At 39.7% G+C, this 22,532-nt stretch overlaps 1 protein-coding gene and 1 pseudogene across 1 annotated transcript in view; both read left to right on the forward strand.

The window, feature by feature from the left end:
• The window catches only part of LOC148362481 (transcription factor Maf-like), an 85,789-nt gene that overhangs the window by 30,729 nt on the left and 32,528 nt on the right, over positions 1-22,532 (forward strand). The gene's annotated exons all lie outside the window — the stretch shown is intronic.
• LOC148362482 (U2 spliceosomal RNA) lies at positions 17,250-17,386 on the forward strand (annotated as a pseudogene).

Below are 22,532 nucleotides of genomic sequence, written 5' to 3' on the forward strand. Positions count from 1 at the left end.
ACCCCTTTCCTCACATGCTCACTACCATTCACTCTCTGTGACACTCAACCAAATATGTACGTATAATATGGCACCCTGATATCAGTATTTTATTTTGTAGTTGTTAAATCGGCTTAGATATATGTGCATACAGTAGGGGAAATATTTCATCAAGGAGAAATTCAGTGTCCTCTTACTGTGTCCTTGAAACTGCACCTTTGTAACTGCATTTTTTTACTGGCACATTAAAGGAAGTTATAATAGTTAGCGATTAGAGGATGTTGTCTGTTATGATGTGCTTTTAATGAATAAGAGTGTAACACACTATGTTGTAACGACAGTTGAGTTACACAATTATATGAATAAAGCGCAACAATATTTGTTTCAGAGAAAAGTTCCTGGAACGCATTCCTTTGTAGCGCGTTAGTCCCAACAATGCTTACACGGAACCAACACTTCACTAAACGTGTCATACAAGTCTGCTGTAGAACCATTGTTCCCCTTTGAGAGTTACATTAAATCTAGACATTGGAGATTCCAACAAGACAACCAAAATGACGCTAGGCTAACTGTTAGTTTAGGCAAAACATCTGCAAAGTCAGGCCGCAGAAAAAACGTACATCACCGCATTACGCGTGTAAACGCGTCCTTATCGACGTACGCCGCTCTACTGAAAATCGACTTCTCAGAGACAGATAGGCCAAAGGTCAAGTACAGGTTCGGCTGCTTTAGTCCACGAGAAGGTCGGAGGTCAGCATGAGAAGGTCAGAGGTGGGCTTGTGATCGGTTTATCGCCAATCGGGTCACCGGCGACAGCTTCATAGATCAAAACTCATTTGCATTCAACACATTTCAGCCCCCACCTCATTTGTTTGCATTCCTCCGCTGCAGTAACCACTCTCCTTTGAATAATTACGTGTTCTTTTCATGTTCTATTAGCACTCCTTTTCCCTTGTGCTGTTTTTCCAACTTCAAAGTGAAAGCTAAAATAGGGCGATCATTGCAATTTAATTACTACATATCCCTTTGTGAGTACGTTTGTTTGCATGGAGATCTGCTGGCCTTTGCAGTTTTTTTTTGGTCCCAGAATTTCCTTGCCCCGCATTCCCCAGTGTCGTCTCCTCCATGTATTTTTAGCGAGATGCCACGTAGTTTATTTGAATAGATAAGAAAGGCAATTCCCAAATAAGGGGGTATTTCCTGTCGCATCTCAGTCTCTTCATAATAACCCCCAGCAACACGCTGCATCCCCTTGACTCAAACACGCACAGTGTACAATATTGCAAAGTCGGCATTTTATTTCCCGCTCTCAGGGGTAAAAGGTTTTTCATAAATGAAAATAAATACTTTTCTTAATGTAGAGAAAGAAGAGGAGGTGGCAGAGATGTGATAGCTTAATGAATGCAAATGAGTTTTTTTATTTTCCGAGGGGTGTGTATAGTCACACTATAATGTCCAAGTTAGTGCTAAATTGAATTTATATCAAAAAACGGTATTACAATTAGGATTTACTATTATTGATAACAACCGAGTGAACATTGCTTACAATGAGATTAGACGTGGCACTGTGGGATAAACATGTTATAAAGACTTAAAAGAAAAAAAAAAGAGAAAAGCATGTTAGGATAAATTATTTAAGATAGCTACAATATAGTGCTTGGAGATGGGCCTAAATTGTGAATGCATCAGAAAAATACTGCAATGAAAAATAGTGTTGTGACATTTAGCATGAACATAATTCGTAAATAAGATACAAACAAGATACTATTTTACATTTGTTTGCGCTTGTTTAGGGTGGTGATGGCCCTGGGGAAGAAACTGTCTCTGAGCCTCCATCCATCCATTATCTGCACCGCTTATCCTCAGTAGGGTCACGGGGTTGCTGGGGCCCATCCCAGCTATCTTCGGGCAGTGGGCAGGGGACACCCTGAACTGATTGCCAGCCAGTCGCAGGGCACACAGGGACAGACAATTCGCTCGCTCATTCACACCTCGGGACAATGTGGACTGGCCAGTTAACCTATGCATGTTTTTGGAATGGGGGAGGAAACTGGAGTGCCTAGAGGAAACCCACGCAAGCACAGGGAGAACATGCAAAGTCCACTCAGGAGGTTCAATCTCATGACCTCAGAACTGTGCCGCACACGCGCTAACCACTGTGCCGCTGTCCTGCCCGTCTCTGAGCCTGTTAGTCCTTGATCAAAAGAACTTGTGCCTACCAGATGGCAACAGGTCAAAGACGTGGTGGCCGGGTTGAGAGGAATCGTTTACCATGTATTTAAACTGGGCAGAGAGCAAATAATGATTTTCTGGGCTGTGTTGTGATGACCCTGCAAGGTTTTTTTCTGTCTGCTGCCATGCTCCCAGTATACAACACTGTGATACATGCGGTAATCTCTCAATGTATGGTGGTTTACATTTAACGCTTTCGCTACTTCGAGGATTTTCATAGTGCATTGTGTTTCACATTCTGGGTGGCTAAACTATTGCCTCACCCCTTTTCTGCCTGTGTCTACCTGTCTGACAATAACATTGCGGTTTAAGTTGTACACGAACGCAAAATAGCTTGACCAACCTACATTACGTGCACGCAAATCTTTTTCACATTTGGGTTTCTCTGAAATCTGTCATGTCAACAACACGCTCTGGCAGAGGCCCCCCAAAGCAGAGAAAGATACTTTTTGTCTCCAAGAAAGTTGGACCTTTTCACATGCTAAAGTAAAGTAGAATTAAATTTGTACCCAATGTTTTTGCCTCTCAATCACATCCACAGTTTTGAAACATTCAGCATTTATTTTTAATAATTTTTTAATATGGCCTGTAAAACAAAAATGTCAAAAACATAATTATAATGTATCGTCACACTAATAACTAAAGTGCAAAACTTACTTTTTTGGCCCGAATTGAGATTTTTGCATGACTAAGATTCTCATAGAAAACTTCTTCATCTGCACAAGTAGTGCAATATAATAAAAAATATTATTTTTAAAATGGTAATTTGGAGGTTCAAAAGTAATTAAAAAAAAGAGGATTTTTTTTTTAATATGACATGCTTTTATTTGTTTTTTGAATGTTGTATACACGCCACATATTTGTCTGCAAATAATGTCCAAATGATGCCGAAAAATATAATCTGGAGTAAAGTGGATCAGTCTTCGAATTAATAGTGCAGTATAACAGCAAAATTCCTTCCAAAATAATAATTTGATAATACAGAAGTTGTTTGCAAGAAAATGGTACAGTACTTATATTTGTCAAACACCTTTTTGAGCCTGTAAATTGAGTATGATAGAGTTTTAGTAAAGAAATCAACCTAAATCAATTTTGACTATCACGGGACCCGCGAAAAATAATGGATTACTGCATATGCATTGTATTCCTTTGGACATATAGAAAAATAACCTCAATTAATAATTTGTTTTCGGTTAATTTTTTTCCCCTCATTCTAATGTTCCATTCTGCTGTTTTTGGATATGATTTGAAAGTGACCCCGCCTTGGTGTTGCATCCACACTAAGGTCACGTATGTTCTTACTTCTCTTTGTTCCCTCCCCACATTTCATTCAACAAAGCTCCGACAGCTCCATAACTATAACTCTCTTTTCCTCCTCCCTTTTGTGTCCTACTCTTTGGTCCGCCACTAAACGACTCTGTCAGAAATAAAGAGCACTTATCTTATCTGCTGCCTCCACTTGCCGCCGCCCGAGTCACGCCTCTCCGGTCGACGTGTTTCAGTGCGAGCATATTATTTTCTATGGACACTTTTTTTGATGGGATGCTTCAGATAGAGTGGCGCAGAGACTCTTGATATTGTCTTGTCTTTTTCACTTAATTGTCACAGACATCCATCCATTTTCTCGAGCCCCCGTCCTAGCATGTCCCTACAAACTTTGAGGCGGAACCTGGCATGTGGCGTCCATCAACGTGTCACAAAGGAGAAAAATGAAATGCTTGAAAAGTACTGCAATTGGGAGTTTATGTTACAAATTTGGTTGAACAAAGCCTTGACATTCAAACTTTTAATAAATACAACATATTGTGAAACCTTTGCTGTAGTTTGCAAAATTCTCCGCAGTTGAAATGGTGTCAGGTATGTGCTGAATCCCATTTAAATGACAACTTTTACAAAAAGAGTTGGACTACGGATATAAAAGAACTGCAAATAATGATTATGACATGTATTCAGAGAGAAAAATATAGTCATTTGTCGGCACCTAATGATATCAAGTCAAGTCATGGCCCTTAATCACAATGAGTCTCAAAAGGCTGCACAGACCACAGACTATTGCAAACTACGGATTGTTATGACACCATCCCCTGATCTAAAACCTCCGTGAGGGCGAGGAAAAACTCAAAAACCTCAACATGAGTAAAATGAAGAAACCGTGAGAAGGGACCGTACATGAGGTAATTCTTCTAGGATGACCGGGCTGCAGTAATTGTTGCAATAACAAACAATACACAGAAATTGTCAACATGAAATGTAGGTCATTCATAAGTTATAGAATATAAGTGTGTTTTAAGCCTGGATTTGAACAGTTCCACTGAGGTTGCTGATCGAATCTTAGAGGGCAGAGAATTTCGCAGCACCGGGGCCCTTATGAATAGAACCTGCGGATCTCTTATTGCCTCTTGGGATCACTAGCAGACCAGTATTTTCAGAGCGAAGGCTCTGGACAGGACCATACAGGGAAATCCAATTGATGCATGTTAAAGTTAGTCGGCCAATCACTGGAAGATGGAAAAATACTTGAACAATAACATGCTTTTAAGATAACAGTACTAGTACTAGTGTACTCGAGCACACTGGTAAAAAAAATCACTGACTTAGATGACTATCTAATGGAAGACCATTATCATTTTGATCGTCCTCATTTTTTCTTTCTCAGTGCCTAGCCATTATTGATTTTTTGAGGCCAATACCAACACTTATTTTTGACTGGGATTGCCAAACAATCAGCTTATTTACTTTAAAATTTCAAAATGCATGCACCACCTCTAATAGTGGTCAACTAGAAATGCACTGGCTTGGTTCTAGAATGGATTGTCTTGTGATCGTAGTTAAAAACTTTCTAAACACTTGATAGATACTCATTTTTTTGTTTGATCATTTGTTTGTCCCCAAAATACAAATCGCTGGCAAAATTTTCCTTTATTTGCTATTATTCATGTTCAGTCATCCTTTATTTTTGCCGGGGTTGCTTGTACTTGTACTGTACGGGTGCCACCAGGGTGTTCCTGTCCAAGACACACCACAGGAAATGGTACCCCTACAACCCTGGCCGTTAAGGGAAACCCACTTTATAAAAAAAAAAAAAAAAATATATATATATATATATATATATATAAATAACTTCTTTACTCTCATATTATCATTTCTAAGATGATATTATGCCTATACTGTGGATCCAGGACACTATCCACTGTTTTATAGAAGATATTTTGTCACAATTCGTTTTTTTTAATCCAATATGGTCCACGACTCATAAACTGTCCAGCCCTGGTTTAATTTGTATGCAAAAACAGACATCAGTTGGGCTCTAAAGCAGGGGTCTCCAAAGTGGTGGCCACAGGGAACAGGTAGACCTCTGAGCTCACCTAGCGGACTGGTTTTGAAATTATATTATCAGTCATTGGGATTTTCTAGGAAATCTGATTTCTAACTGGCATGATGTTTAGTCGTTGACTGAGCCCATTTTAACCTCTAATAATAACAATCAATAATAACATAGCAATAATATGGTCAGTACATAGTAATAATATGGTATCTAAGGAACACATATCAAACTGGTAGCCCTCCATGCTAATGAGTTACAGAAAGAAGCTCTCATCTTGAAAAGATTGGTGGCCTTTACCCAAAAGTGTGCTTTCCAACGAGTGCGGTGTGGACTTTTGATAATTCGGGTACATTTATTGGACTTTTCATTGCCTCACCTGCTTGAATTTCCACGCGCACTTAAAGGCGGCCCCTTTGTGTGAAGAAAAAACAAAAATGAGAGCAGAGGGAGGATGCGCTGGAGACGTGCAGATGAAAAGTGTGATAATTCTCTTGCTTCCCTGAGGCCTCTCCCAGCCCTGCGGGCCCCCTATAGGTCCCCTGGCACGTGCCAGAGCAGAAAGCCGGGGCCTGCTAATTGGCCCCTGTGATAACACCACCAGAGAAAAAAAATGGGGGAGAAAATACGCGAGTGGATGTTTGTGTTATAGAATCGCAACATATAAGTAATAATTTATAGGTTTGTAATACTCCTTTGAAGGGTGTTAGACTTGCAAGCAGTGATGAGTTTTCTCGCGATTGAAGTCGGAAAAGCCGCTGAAAGACAATTAAAAGCGTACGAGCGCCAGTTCAAAGCGCCGCTTCAGTCTGTAAACAGCTTGTTTCTCTCTAATTGTTTCATTATCTCCGTGTGCTTATTAAATGTAGCGTAATTGTTAATTACCAAGGCAGCTTCTGTAAAGGATTTGTCTTGAGTATCAAAACAAATTAATTAAACGCAACCGGCGCCATGATAGCAGCAGGTATGTGTGAGTTGGCTTACTCATCTTTCGAAGGCCTCGAATGAGATCTGCAGCTATGTATGGTGACGAAGATAGTACTCAGATACTTTGAAGACTGTCTTCATAGGTATCCTGTTAAACTTTGCCTTGATCCTTAAGTAAATGTATCCCATTTTCACTCACAGCCAGTATTGATACTAACACTTTACAAAAGACCGCATTACTGGAACGCAATAACTTTTCTCGGTATTGTATTTTAAATGCAATATTGTGATTTAACTTATTACTTATTAATAGGCGATTACGGATTATAAAGTCCTCTAAACGGCTTACTGTTCCTGCTTTGCTCTCGGTGTAACAAAGAACCCTCAATTTGCTAACCACTTTATTGAGGGTTTGCGTGTCTATATTTACCTGTAAATTACAACTGAATACTAATACCATGGTGCCATCACAAGAACATAGTAACCCTCATGTTGTGTTAGGAATTGGTACCACCCCCAGTTGTTAGCGGGTCGATGTTTACCCGGGTCTAACTCAGTCCTGAACACCAAAAAGATAGGAGCAATGCTCATTATAGTTAATACAAAATCCTTAAAAACATTATATGCATCCATTATTTATAATAAAAATATATTCCCATTGTAATTTAATTGAAACACTGGAGACCCTAATACAACAGAAGGGTTCATTTCTCCTCATGCAGATATTCTTCATACCCCATCTACTGTACTTGAATCCAAGCTGTATTTAAAAAAATAAACTAAAATATTGAAGTAAGGAGATCGGTTTATATGCTATTATCTTGTTGTGTGCCACCAGTAGCGAATAGTAGGCAACGCCTAGGAAATGGGGTGTGGCTTATACAGGAACCAGCAACAAGAAGAAACAAACCAACTGGAAATCAATGGGAAAACATAAGCACAGAGTTTACGGAAAATGAGTCCTGATTTGTCTTTTTTGGGGGTAAACTCATTTTTGTAATACACCATGCCTAGAGGGAAAAAGGTCTTAGACAGTACCCTGAAATGGAAAGGGAGAGTTGGAGTGGTTGAAGCCAGGAGACTAAATGGATTTGGAGTGTCTCACCTAAGTGTTCGTTTGCAAGCTCTCAGGTTTGAAATCCCACGCACACCTATATGTGGTCCTTTAAATTCTAACAGTCATGATGTTCAATGGTTGACTGTAATTTTTTTTTAACCTTTAATAATTATGACCTGGTAATCACATCACTATATCATAGTAATAACATAGTAATAAAAAAGTAATAAGAAATTAATACCATGTTATTTTAAAAATCAAACTGGTAGCCGTTTGTGTTAATCAGTGACAAAACATGCTTATTCTTGCAGGGCAACGTTTCTCTATATTATCATGTGGCCATTTAAAAGCAATTGCCATTTATGCGAGTATATGTGGTAATTTGGTACTAGATATTTACTTTCGAAGCCATCTGCTCCTTTTTCTGTGTCAGTAATCTAGGGTGTAGCTGAGTTGCTTTTAAAATAAAGTGACAAGTAACTGTTACAGATTACCATTTTTCAGTAACACGGTGAAGGATAAGAATCTCTTCTTTAACTGAGTCAAATTAAAACCAAAAGTTGCTCGGATCTGGTCTGATTATCTTGATAAGTGCAGCTCATTTAACAATCCCAGTGTGTTTCGGCTTTGACATTTCACAAAGCGTCTCACTTGTCTGGTCCCCATCGTTTCTCTTCTGGGAGGATACGGTGCACGCCAACAGCTGCATACCCCCCCTACCCGCCTACCTGCCGCCGCCTCAGCCATCACCGTCCCAACCCGAAGCTGACACGCACTGAATAGACTGTCACCGATGTTATATAGTACCTCCATAAAGGCCGCCATCAAACTGTTACTACCTCTTCAGGCTCGGTCCACTGCACCAACATCACAAACAAATCCGCGTTTTAAGGCGTCTGCGCACGTGATGTAGTGCACACACATAACCTACCCCCCTCTTTTTCTGATATGATCATACACGCCGGGTTACCTTGTGTGTGACTCCTGAATGGCTAATCTCACAAGGCCTTTCTTCATAAGGCTTGCTCAAATCCTTATGGGAAGTTTTTGTTTCAAGGTGGAGTGCGTTGTGTCCTTAAAAAGTTAAAAGTAGAATACGTGCCCTCTTAACTGCTTAACGTTCGCCTAAAATTTGCCTAAAATCCAAATCCAAGACATACCCAAAGTAAATTGAATGCTGCACTTGAACCCTTTGGGCAATATGGACAGTTATGAACTATTTTGAATTATAACCCACTGAGATGTTGTCTCAAACTAAAATAATCACTGCAAGTGCTATTAACATTCTTATCAGACTACATTTTACAACAAATGCCTGCAGGAGAGTGTAGCATAAGCATCTTAGCTGAAAAACAGCTGGGACAATAGCACTAAGCCTTGCCTGGTCCCAGGTAAAATTTGATTACAATTTGAAAAACCTGACATTGTATTTTATTCATAAAGAATTTCAAAGCGTTTCCAAAAGTGGCCAATAGGAGACCTGTTTACAGCCCTAAAAAAAACTAAAAAAAACAATTTAATTAATTCCCTGGAAAGTTTTGTTCACTTGGAGGAACTCATTAAGCCTGGAAAGTGAAAAAAAATGCAAACCAACATGTTTTCAATGATTTTTTTAATGATTTAAATGTCTTTCTGCTTATTATGTTTTTACCTGAATATGTTAACGTCACTGTTAGATGTGATATCTGTTATAAAAAAAGGAAATAAAGTGTCTTTAAACTTCTGCAAAAAAACCCAGGTGCTCTATTTGAATTTGGTATTCTTCGTATTGCCTTGAACAGTGCACCCGTATCTTTTATTTAAGAAAAATAATGACGGGATGGGTTTCCTCAACGTTCTCAGGTTGACCGACAGTTGTCTGTAAATACAGCTGCAGTGGGTACTTTGCAAGTGCCGCCTGGCCTTTGCAATATCCAGTGTCCATATTTAAAACTGCAAGTTATTTTTGTCTCACAGGACACATAAAATGATCTAGCAGGACACTCATGACCTGGTGTGCATCTGTGCATTCCACGGCTCTGCAGTGTTCAATTTCCTCTGTGATTGGATATCAAATTAGCTCACTGATTGGATATTGAAGGTGGGAAGATTGATGAGAGGATCCAGCGAAGCTTTCTTCTACAGACCCTATTACTCACACTTAAAAAACAAACACATACACACAAACGCGTGCACACTCACAGATAGTACATGAGTTTGTGCATTTGCATGGTTTTGCTTACAAACTTTTAACACGGCTTTCACTTTTCCAGCAAATAAAAATTCTGACATGGGACCCTTTCATTTCCACATTTTGGGACCGGAGCTTTGGTAGAGAAACTAAAACAAATAGTAATATTATTCCATTTTGGCGCAAAAGAACACATTTTTCATCGATAAAATCTCCATGATTACCGTATGTAAAAAACACTTTAAAAATGTACAGTTCTTGAGTCCAGTTTTAGTTTGTTAGCATTCAAATTGTAAATATAGGTTATAATGTAGCCTAAGTTAAAAGTTTACATTTGTTTCTAATTAAAGTGTCATGAATCATTTTTTTTTTTCTGGTGGTTTCAGCAAGTAGTACGAGTACGGTAAATATTTCTGGTGACTAATTAATTTTTTAATGAAATAAATGATATAAACAATTTTTTTCTTCAAATTTTATTAGATTTTTTTTTTAATTGATTAAAGTGTTTTGAATCAAAATAAATGTTTGTGGCAATCACGCCTAAAGATGTAGTATGAGTAAATACCTTCAGAAAGTCGTTTAGACGTTATTGTTTATTTCTTTTATTTTTGATTACATTTTTCTTCTAATTCAGTCATATTTATAGTTTGTTTTTCTTCTGACATCCTCTGCAAAAATATTTACCGGTAGAGCAGATGTTCTTTAGAATTATTTGAATTTTTTTCACATAATGCATAACTGGACAATTTCCTTTGGCACATCAGACACGATTCATGGCACGCTAGTCACTGGTGTCATGGCCTGCAGGCAAAATGTGGCCTGTCATATCAGTTTATGTGCCCTAAGAGACAATGCTGAGAGAAGTGCAATAGAAAAATAAGCTGCATCGTGTCAAACAATGACTTACAGTTTTCAATATGTCCACGGGATGTCGCCAAAGCCAGGTATTACTCGCAAAGCACCCACTGTAGCTGTATATGCTGACGACCATTTATCAATGAGAAAACCAATCTTGATGTTATTTAGCTTAACATACAAGTCAAGGACTACCTGCTTAAGACAATATGAAAAAAAAAATAAAGTAACTGGGTTTCATTGCAGAAAAACATAAGAAACTTGAATTCATTTCTCTAATAGATATGAACAGTTCCCGTATTTAGGTAAACATAAAACAAGTAGTAAGCAGAAAGACTTAGAAATCATTAAACCAATCATTTTAATAGTGTTTGCATGTTATTTTTATAACTTCTCAGTCTGCATGAATTTCCTTGTGTTAAATCATCTGTAATGGAAATGAATTCAATTGTTTATTTGTTTTAAAAAAACAAACAAAAAAAACACAGTTGATATACACTACACAAGATTAAATCTAAGTGAAGGAAAAAACATATTAGGAAAACCCTACCTCAATAATCGTTTTATAATCAAATCTTACCTCTGAATTATCCTTCAATTGTGAGCCTCCGTAAAGACCCCCAACCCTCCAGCGATTGCACACTTTTTATCCCATTCATTTACTAGTCCGGCCCCCATGAGAATGTTTTATTCTACTACAAGGCCCAGAGCCAAAATGAGTTTGAGACCCCTCCACTAGTGTGTCACATCACACGAGTTGAGAAACACTGCTCAAGGATACAAACTGTGTAATTTTTATCCTGAGAAGATACACTAAATAAAACAAAAAATCCATTTTCCATGAAAATGACCCCTGTTGCAAACAAAGAAACAGAAAACCGGTCCCGTGTGACCTGGATGGTGTACCGCAGAGGAAGTGGTGACCACCCCCCCCGAGAAAGTGCCGCATACAAATCTGAAGCGGATGTGTGAAAAGCTTTGCGCTGATTTATGCTGTGTTTCATCCCACAATAAAGATTATGGATGACGCTATTGATTTCGGCCCGGCAGTGGCCATGACTGGACTGGCCGGGAGAAAAGACAATTTGGCTCATTACTATTCACGGAAAGAAGGAAGCTTTTCCTGCGTGGTGCGTTTGTGTGCATGTGTCTTTGTGTGTCTACAACTTAGATCACCTTGTGCATTAGCGCCACGACTCTTCTCTCCTTTTGTGTTGAAGTTCCTTTTAGGCGAGTGACACGAGCAGTCAGAATGGAGGCATGAAAGTATCGACTCTGCTTTGATTGAAAACTCCAAAGCGTACATGGGCACATGGGACATAGTTAGAAGCCCATTGGCTAAAACAATAGGGACTCCTGATCAAACACGATTACTTTGATAATGTTAGGTACATTTATCTCACTCATTGCTCTTATGATTGTGTAATTTAGAACGGTGCTGGGAGTAAATTGTGGCAGATTTAATACATTGGTTCTTTGTCCTAAGCACAAACTAAGGTTTTGGAAATAGGAAGCAATATTCAACATAATCTTTGGGATTTGGATTCTAAGCAAGCATTTAAAATACAACTATTACAAGGTGCTGTATATTTAGATTACATATGTGAGCTGCAATAGCTTTAATGGTCTATAAAAAAATGGATCAAGAGTGCTTTGACCAAAAACTACATTTCCCACAATGCCAGTTGACTATGATACCTACGACGTGACGGATCGGTGCCACTACACTCCCGTGTTTTCGTATCAATGCCAAAAATTGAAATCAGGAAATGTACCAAAATGTCCCAAAATATTTTGTTATCTTTAGTTTATAACAACTGTACGTGAAGCTACATTTTTTTCAATGCAAATCTAATGTTTGTGACTCGAATAAGTAACATATTCAGAAGTATTTGACATCAACCTGCAATCAATTATTTTTTTGCATACTGTTACCATTAAATACCGGAAAATATGGTGGATATAATTAGAAATGCATAGTGACAATGAAATCATACTGCAGACCGTAACTGTTCTGCTTTTGAGAAACGTATAAAGTGGTCTTCGAGCGCATCCTGTGGTTAAAGTTGTAATTGTTTGTTGCTTAAGGGGGAAAAAAAGACAAGCACTGAACTTCGACAGCAGTTCAGAAGCCAAGTTTCAAATGCTCATTACAGATCCTCTTTTGTTGCTACTTCGGACAACAATTGTCCGTGTGCTTGATATGTCTTGTGATGACTACAATACGATTATTGTTTATGGTATTGTTTTGTAAAAGAATATAGTAAAAAAAATAAATCAGAATTATTGTTAAAGGGTGCTACATATGGTAACTGTTCTGCCTTAGAGAAACATAGTGTTATTCAAGTGCCTTCCTACAATACAATGTTAATTGTTGTTAACTAAAACAAATTTTAGCTGTAAAACCAGATGTTATAATAATGATGTACTATATTTTATGTGAAATACACTATTCTAATTTAAATGCATGTACATATTTTCAAGCAACCATAGCTATTGCTGTAGTTTTAATTAAATGCACCATATAGTTCAGTGCACTTTATATATGAAGAAAGTGCCTAATAATCTGGTGCGCCTTATCATGTGAAAAGAAGGATAAACTATCTTTTTTTCTCTACCTATTACGAAAATTGAATATATATTTTCAGTATAGCTGGTTGAATATAGCCAAATGACGCATGTATTATCATTTGTTACCATGCACTACCAGTCACCTCAGAAAGCAGACAATTGCAAAACCCAGCAGAAAAAAAAAGCATCACAATGCACGGCTCATAAGACTTTGGCTATTATTAGCTGCAATATTAACAAAATGCTTTTTTTTGCCGCCAATTTTTAGAGGACAATGGTGCCAAAGTCTGCTCCTTTTAATTAATAATCTCCCCTTTTTTCCAGCGGTTTTGTCACAGCAACATCAACAACACACCCACAAATACTTTTCAGTTCTCACACACACGAGTTTGTTTTGGGTGGAAACAGGAAGTATGGGAAAAGAAGAAGCGGGTAATATCAGCAGGCTATCTATCCTCTATTCCACTGGTGCAAAGCCAATCCTCTTTGGAAATAACAAATGCATAAAGGAGCCACAACACAAATATATCTGCCTGGCTCAGATAGATAGGGCTATGCTAGACTTTAATACCCTTATGTAAACCAGTAACAATCAAGCCCTAACACACACCCCCACATCACCACTAAGGGGACAATAAGGAACAAGCTCTCTCTCTCTCTCTCTCTCTCTCTCTCTCTCTCTCTCTCTCTCTCTCTCTCTCTCTCTCTCTCTCTCTCTCTCTCTCTCTCTCTCTCTCTCTCTCTCTCTCTCTCGGATATGAACGCTAATGACTGAATTGTGTGTTTGGGTTTGTTCGCATAAGCTTGTGTGTGTATGTGTTAGCAGTTGAACTGTTTTTTCCAGCAGATATCGAACAACGTGCTTGTTCAGATTGTCGAGCTCGTAGAACTTTTTAGGTGTGGTCCATGGCCGGACCCCAGGTACTTAGGCCTTGCCCCTCATTTTGTCCCACCCAGCCTCTGATTTGTCTTAAGACAGGGTTGTCAAAGTCATTTTAGCTCGGGAATACAATGTAGAAAAAACATTTTCACACGGGCCGGACTGGTGAATTAATGGCATAAAAAGGGTGCCTGAGCTAGAGGGCTGGATGTCTTTTTGTAAGCTCACAATGAAATTATGATTCAGGGATGTAAGAGTTGATATTAAAACAATAGCTTTATTTGTTTCCCTCACCATGTTTTTTTTGTTCACTATAATGTAATCCCTTGTAGTGCAACTGCATTTGACAAACAGCAACAAACAATAAACAAAAAGCAAAACAACAATTACATTCATCCATCCTTCCATCCCTCCGTCCATCCATCCATCTATCCATCCATCTGTCCATCCATTCATCCATTCATCCATTCATCCATCCATCCATCCATCCTTCCATCCATCCATCCATCCATCCATCCATCCATCCATCCATCCATCCATCCATCCATCCATCCATCCATCCATCCATCCATCCATCCATCCCAGTTGACTTCAGGCTGTGGGAAGGGGACACCCAGAGCTGGTTGCCAGCCAATCACAGGGCACACAGACAGACAGACAACTCACTTTGTCATTCACACTGAGGGACAATTTTGACCAGCCAATTAACTTGACATGCGTGTTTTTGGAATGTGGGAGGAAACCGGAGTGCACAGGGAGAACATGCAAACTGCACAGGAAGGCTCGAAGCTGGATTTGATCCCATGACCTCAGCACTGTGCCGCGGATGCCCTAACCACAAATGCACCGTGCTGCCCAATTGAATTCATTTTCACTCTAAATTAATGAACTCGGGGAAACTCATCTAGACTGGAAAGCTTTGCACAAAGAAAAAAAATATAGAAACTGTATCATATAAAAAAAGGGTTTCATTGTCTTACCATAATTTATAGATGTAGACTATGCAATGCTCCTTTTGACGAAAACCATCAGTAGATAGGTACTCCCCCATTATGAAATTAAGTGGATGCAGATGGAAAAAAGTGACTTGTTTGACTTGCTGTTAGCTTGCTAATACCGTCACTCTTCCTGTTGTTTGGTCCTGAAGTGTGCACCACGTGAGAATTCTTGGTGTCACTATTTCTCTTTTCCATGAGGCAAATGAACTGTGTGTCTCACTCTTTTTGCAGATGCTCAAATTGGTAGAGGTAAGATCAGGCAAAAAAAAATCCAGCCCGACCCAAACCTGTAATGGTTGCCATGGCGCCCAATTGGCCCCCACCGTGTTGCGCCAGCTTCTGTCACAGTTGCCATGGCGCCCAATTGGCCCCGCCCGAGGGCGCCAGCTGAAACTCGTTGACAAATTGGCTCCCTGTCAATATTTAAACGCTGTCCTGTCAGTAGCCTTTTGTAGGTGCATCTGCAAAACTTTGTTTTGACACGTCAAGCCCTTTTTCACCAGTCCTGAGTTTGTGCTCTTGTTTTCCTTCCGGCCATCGATCTGTTTTTCCCCGTTCTTGACTCGGCTTTTGCTTGCCACGGAAATACCGCTTCCGCATCTGAGCAACCTACTCCCTGCGACCAACGATCTCCGGATCGAGTGTGGGCTCCTTTCTCCTTTCCCCAATAAAACTGTAACGTTACGCGAGTGGGTCCTGTTTCCTTTTCTGGTCCTGACAAAACCAGGCTAAGACCGATGACCTTGATTTGAGAGACCGAGACAGAAGAAAACCAGAGCTATTATATTTTAATGTGAGGCCTCTGGAGGAGAGCTGATTTTGGCCGACTCCGACCCCTAGTAGCGCACCCGTTTCTTTAAATGAGCACGCCACCAACTGCGTCGGTGAGCCCGCCTATGAGCGTGGTACTGTGCGCTCGGATGCGGGGTGCGCTGCATGAGAAGGGGACATAATCCATTGCGCGGATGCTCCATAAAAAATGAAAAGAAACAAAGAACAATGAATGGTGGATAATAACAAATGAAAAAGAGAGTAGCCCGGCCCCAACCCAAACGTAATGATTGACATTTTAAGGCCTGACCCGACCAGCATCTTTGGTCAAGCTCGGGCCGGGCAAGGGCTTAATATCTTACCTCTAGCACAGTAATGAGTTATATACTTATTGCAGTCAGAATATTCATATTATATTGTGGAAATTCGGCGATTCTGAAAAGGTCATCCAACAATTCAATGATAAAAAACTTTAACACTGATTGAATATAACTGTTAAATACATTTTACATTTCAATTCACTGCACCGCACGTCACTGCCTCAGTCTATTACGAAGCCCTCTATGACGAAGCCTCATAGTTCACTAAGATCAATTTTGATCACACTTAAAAAACCTTTATCCTATAGCATGGTGCTACATTAGAGGTGAAGCGGCATTAAAACAGGCCCCAAATCCACTGAAGAAACGCAATGCCGCAGTGCAATCTTTGCCCTATACGACCCTTGCTTGGAAGACATCAAATATTTATACGACATTATCCGCCATCATATAGCCTGTAAGTAAAGCAAACATTCCCAGAGACTTTCTATTGCATTAGCCAATTGTTGCTACAGATTTATCGTCTTTTATCCGCCACGTTTCTTGAGGATCACTCAACTGGTCGCGCCGAGAGCCCGCCGGGTAAACGATCGTAAACCACACGTGCCATCACAAATACTATTCTGAGATCCCGCCTGGGGAGTTGGTGACAGTTTTTTTGATCCGCAGACTGAAAAGGGCGGAGTGCGAGGAAGTACCAAGAGTGAGCCTTAATTCTACGCGGCAGACACTTGAATGGCTGCTGTTGTTCCGAGGGCTGTTTTATGGAGCAGAAACAGCCGGCTGCCGTGTGTTGTTTTCCCCGTGATTGATTGTGCAGGCCCCGGGGCTGTTCGCAAGCGCGACGCGTTTTGTTTGAGTATTTACTGGAATGTTGGGAGGATAAAACTCAGCCGACGCGTGGCGGCAGACTGAGAGTAAGGCGGCAAAAACCCACACACGGAGATAAATAGGGACGCTCGAGGAGGGCGGTGGGGCGAGGATAATGTCGACAACACAAGGACGTGCTTACGCAACCAGGAATTGATACTGTAGCGCCAGATGAGTTTGTCACCTTATTTGGCCAATGAATAACGTTTTAACACATTTAATTGAGTAACAACTTGTGCTTGTGAGTTTTGGACTGTGCCGTATGCGTCGAGTTTTGGACTGTGCCGGTATGCGTCGATAACTTACAGCAAGGACATGGACCGAGCCATAATGTTTAGTTGATTTTTGCATTTGGGAGATGGAATAAGAGCTCTCTTTGTCCACTCCAGGCATCGGCCCGGTATTGCAGTACCTCCGGGAACGGTGCATTCGCACTGATCACTGCTTGGCCTTGTGGCTAGGACCTTGACTCAGCCTCTTGGCTGGTAGCAAGTGTCTCGGCCTCTTGGCTTTGTAGTGTATTCTGATTTGACCGATAACAGATAATGGATAATTGATAAAGAATATAGAACAATAAACCTCTACAGAACCCCTGTTAGAATTAAACATGTGTCTTGTGGTATGCATCTTGAGCACAAAATGAGCAGTACCATATTTTGTAGTGTTTTGCCCAGGCTTGGGGAATAACAGAATACATGTAACGGCATTACGTAATCAAGATACAAACATTTGTATTGTTAAAGTTACATAAAAAAGACGTAATCAAGTTACTACTACATTAAATTAAAATTAAGATTACTTTGCAGGATTACAATTGTATCTAAAACTATGTGTACATAAATATGTTTAATATAACTTCATATTATTCATTTTAAATCCACATTTTTTAAATTAAAAGTTTCGATATATTTTATATTTTGTTTGATTTTTGTCAGGACCAGAACGGAAACAGGACCCACTGGCGTAACGTTTCTCACAAGTTTTATTAGAAGAAAGGGAAAGGGTTGCACCCACGATCCGGGAATTGCTGGACGCGGGAAGCAGGTCGCTCCGAACGCGGAAGTGGATCTTTCGTAGCGACTGATGGCAATTTCAGGGGCAGAAAACTGGTCAGTAGCCGTGACTGGGAGAGCAAGATGTGGTCGGGATCGGAAACAAGTCATATGACGGGACGGGAGAGCAAACGCGGTCAAGATCCAAATCGGATTGTTATTCGGGGCGGGAGAGCAGACGTGGTCAAGATCAAAACAGGCCGTAGCGGTAGACAAACAGAAACAAAAACGGGGCAGGCGCGAGTCAGGGTCGATTTTTTTTTTTTTTTTTTTTACATCTAATATTGTTCTTCCAACTTTTAAAAATCTCTGTCATTACCTATATTTTATGTTTATAATGTTTGTGCATTGTCGGTACAGTCCTTTAAGATTTCTTCTGATTAAGGGCTTTACAAATATACACGACTTGAAATTACTTATACATCATTTGCTGAATTGTGTCTATCATCATTTCAATCATCTATACTAGAGAGACAAATAGAGATGAAGCTTAAACACAACATGCACATGGACCATATAAAGGCCCTTGTCAGATAGCCCAAATTGCATATTTGTCAAACTATGTTGCAGGTATGTATATATTGTACTTCTCCTTCAATATGCTGTACAACTCATTTTGTTCAATTGGCGTGAGCCTGCAGTTTTGTGAGGGCAGCTCTGTTGCGCTAGTGATGCGTTTGGGGACATTTAGTAAACATGATCTATTGTCTTCTTTTTGTATTTTGCAATTAATTGATGCTTAAATCAAAATACTATCACTATATTATTAAATGGTGAGGATATTTTACTTTAGTTTGACCTAAAAATTGTCGAATGAAACACACCCCTAAAAATATAAAGTAAGACCTGTCAAAAGCATTGACATGCACATCTTTCTTGCGTCCTCTCCAACCTCTGACTCAGCGCTAAGTAGATCAAGTGGTTGAGGTGTCTCGCTTGACTGGGGACACAACTTGATCTCACCTGTGTTCCTTTTTGGACAAGCTCAACTGTGTGGGGCTGTCAGGGGTGAGTAGGATGAGCCTTCCATTATCCTGATGGAGAACAGCCACGACCTTCAGTTCGTGTCTTTTACGCTTTCATTCATATTTTTTCCACGTCGGCCTCACTACAGAAGTCGTCGCTCGTCTTAGAAGTGACGACGTGTGTGTCCGTACTCACTGAATACTTCATTAGGTACAACTTTGCCATCTATCCATCCATCCATTTCCTTGAGTGCTTGTCCTCATTAACGTGAAGTGTAGCCAATCCCAGCTGAGACTTGTGTTAGGAGCCTAGCATCTGGTGCATGTCAGTCCCAACGCCTGGCAGTGATCGACTTGACGCAGATCTTTTGTTCTGTGTCTGAATTTTGCCCAATGTATTCATTTGACTTTGGATACGTTGTGAGAGGAAAACTTTGCATATGAAACCCCTGAGGAAAAATGAAGTCTGACTTGCCAAATGATGTTGTACTCACTTTAAAGAAGCGGGACAGAATTTTGACAGAACTTTTTTACTCCTGCTTGTGTAATCATTGTAGCCTCTGCCAGATACTTCATGATACGAGTGCAAGTATGTGCATTTTTTAGACACGCTCTAAAAAATAACTCTTGCCTTTTCATCTTTCTGGGGCACAGTGGAAAAAACATAAGGGCTCTTTGAACTCAGTTGGGCATTGCTGACACATACTTAAAAGAGAAAATTTTTAACTTTAAATTTTTATGGACACCTTAGCGAAACCGCCCCACCTTTAGGACAGTCAAGGGTGAATAGATTCAACATTTCAGTTAGTTTGATCGAGCTGTTTCCTGCATGTTATTTTCGAAACACCCCAAAATGTTAAAATAAGTCTACCTTTTATAACACAAAAATTGGCAAGTCTAAGACAAAACCAACCTCATTCATTTTTTTAAATTTCAACCAAAAGTAAAAAAAGTTTGATAATGACAAAAAAAACAAACAATGCCTTTTCATGGTTTATCTATATCACTGGTGTTTCAGTGGTTAGGATTGTGTGCTGTCACAGCCGGTACCAAGGTTCAATACAAGTTCCATCCATTGTTTTGCAATTGTACATAGCAATAGATTTAGACTTGCACAAATACAGTACGATCTTGTGTACACCTAAAGTTTGAATACTTTTTTTTAGATTAGAAAAGGACGTCATACACAAATATCTATCTATCTATCTATCTATCTATCTATCTACCTACCCTGGTCATATCCCTCAAGAGGGGTGACCGACAGCAAGACTAACACATACACAAAAACAAATAAAATAAAAAGGGAAAAAGTAGCATGAAACACACGAACGCGCAAACACCCAAACAACACCCAAACACCTCGGCACCCAAATTGGTCATGCTTTTGTCCCTCCAGATGAAACGGGACACGAGAAAGCGGCCAGGTTGACACAACACACTCTTTTGTTCACTTGTTTACCACTGCCGCATCATACATATGCCCTGCCCATTCCTTAGGACGTGTCCAAACATCCCATTATCCTTCAACAACACCTCTCCACTCATTCCTATCACCAACAAGAGTTTGAGCTTCCACGAGATTTAGACATCTTTCCTCATGTCCACTCATAACACCATCCTTCCACGTCCATCGCGGCCTTCCTCTTGGTCTCCTTCCATACTGTTCCAGACTGTTCAGGACGGGTTCTTGAGTTCATTTGGTTGAAGTCTGCACCAGCATCCACAATCTATGCGGTCCAAATTGAGTGGGAGTCCGTAGGAGAGGAAACAAGAGGCGGATGATGTTAGCCAGATTTACTTCGATGCACGGATTAAAAGAAGCTCAGTACGTGATTACCAGAATTGTCTTCTTAAACAGCGTTAAGCTTCAAAATCTGCTGCCAAATGTGGAAATTTGGGGCACATGTGTTTCGGGGTTCCAAAATGTTCACACATAAAAAAGCAATGAACTTCACACACAGGCTTTTTTTCTGTGGGCGTTTTCTATTCTATGAGATGAATGGCAAATTCTTTTCAATTCAATTTTTCTAAGTTTGCCCTCTGCTTGCTCCACTTCCCACTCCATCCTTAAACTGTCACCATCCATGCTGGTGTGTGTGTTTAGCAAACATGTGTATGTGTGTGTGTTTCTGATTCTCCCTTTTCACCGTCAATCTGATTTGTTGTACAGCACATTCTCATTGGCTAATAAAGGTCATGACATTGATCAGGATTGGCGAGGGCATGCAAATGAGGTACAACTTCACAAAGATACCCGCTGATGACGCCGCGTATATAAACAGACTTAAAAACAATTGAATGAAATTGTCCTTATTGCCATTGATATTGCATGCAACCAGATTAGGCATAGCATTCCAGGGTAAACATTTAACATAGAGAAATAAGATTAGGTCAGGTTAAATAAGCAAACATATTTAGAAAGTAGTGCTTAGAGACTGGCCCAAGTTATAATAATAGTGCAATTGTAACAGTAGAGCATTAAAAAGTGGCGCATAAGCATTTAAGAGCAACAAACACAATTTAGCAGTAAAGTAACATCTTAATAATATTTATCTTTTTTTCATAACATTTATTATAGTTTCTGTTATTTTTGCCATTGTATCATTTTTATTATTGTTTTGTATACTTGTATATTGCATATATTTTAAATGGAAACAGCCTCTACTTTTACTAATACTGATACAAAAAATAGCTTCTGGCAGCATGTGTTAGAGCAGGGGGTGGCAAACCTGGTCCCCAAGAGCCGCATGTCCTGCATGTTTTTGGAGTTTCTCTGTTCAAATACAGGTGAGTCCAATCACCTGGGTTTTTATCAAGCTCCCACACAGCTTGCAAACAATCTTAAAATTTGCATCGCCTGAGTTGGAGAAGAGAAACCTCCAAAACATGCAGGACATGCGACTCTTAAAGACTGGGTTGGCCACCCCTGTGTTAGAGTGTCACACTGAAATCTGGCCCAGGGGTAAGATTAAACCAAATGTAAAAAAAGAAAGGTCCACAAATGAAGAGGAAGTACATGAGAGGCTGTTGTATTTCTCGGCCCCAATAGAAACTGAGAGCAAGTTAGGAAATTTCTTCCCTTTCCCAGGCTGGCCGTTGCCGATAGTGACACCCATAGCAACTCCTCTCCCACCTTTCTGTGTTGGGGTTACAGATATCAGTCTATTGTAATTTGAGGCTGCTTTGGTGATCTGATTAAGGTTATTTTTCTGGTTAGAATACTCAAAATACAATCATTAGGCAAAATTCTGAAGACAAATGTTTTGTCATCTTTCATCATTTTGAGAAATAAATGGACCAGTCATTCCTTTATTAGATATTTTTTGTGTTCTGTGAAATTCAGCGGGAGGGAATCTTGAAAGTTGCCATGATCCCTGCAACAAAAATGTAGAAAAGTATGAAAGGACCATAACTGCAAATAATAAAAACTAAGTAATGATATTGTTATGTACTGAAGTGGGAAATGGCTAAAAAAGGGCTGGCAAAAGTTAGCATTAACGCTACAGTTATTGCAAACAGTGCTGACTTGATGGATGGCAATTACAGCCAAACCATTTAGGACT

Source organism: Urocampus carinirostris, chromosome 7 (genome assembly GCF_059441175.1).
Source record: "Urocampus carinirostris isolate Australia breed hairy pipefish chromosome 7, RoL_Ucar_1.0, whole genome shotgun sequence".
Classification (NCBI taxonomy): Eukaryota; Metazoa; Chordata; class Actinopteri; order Syngnathiformes; family Syngnathidae; genus Urocampus; species Urocampus carinirostris.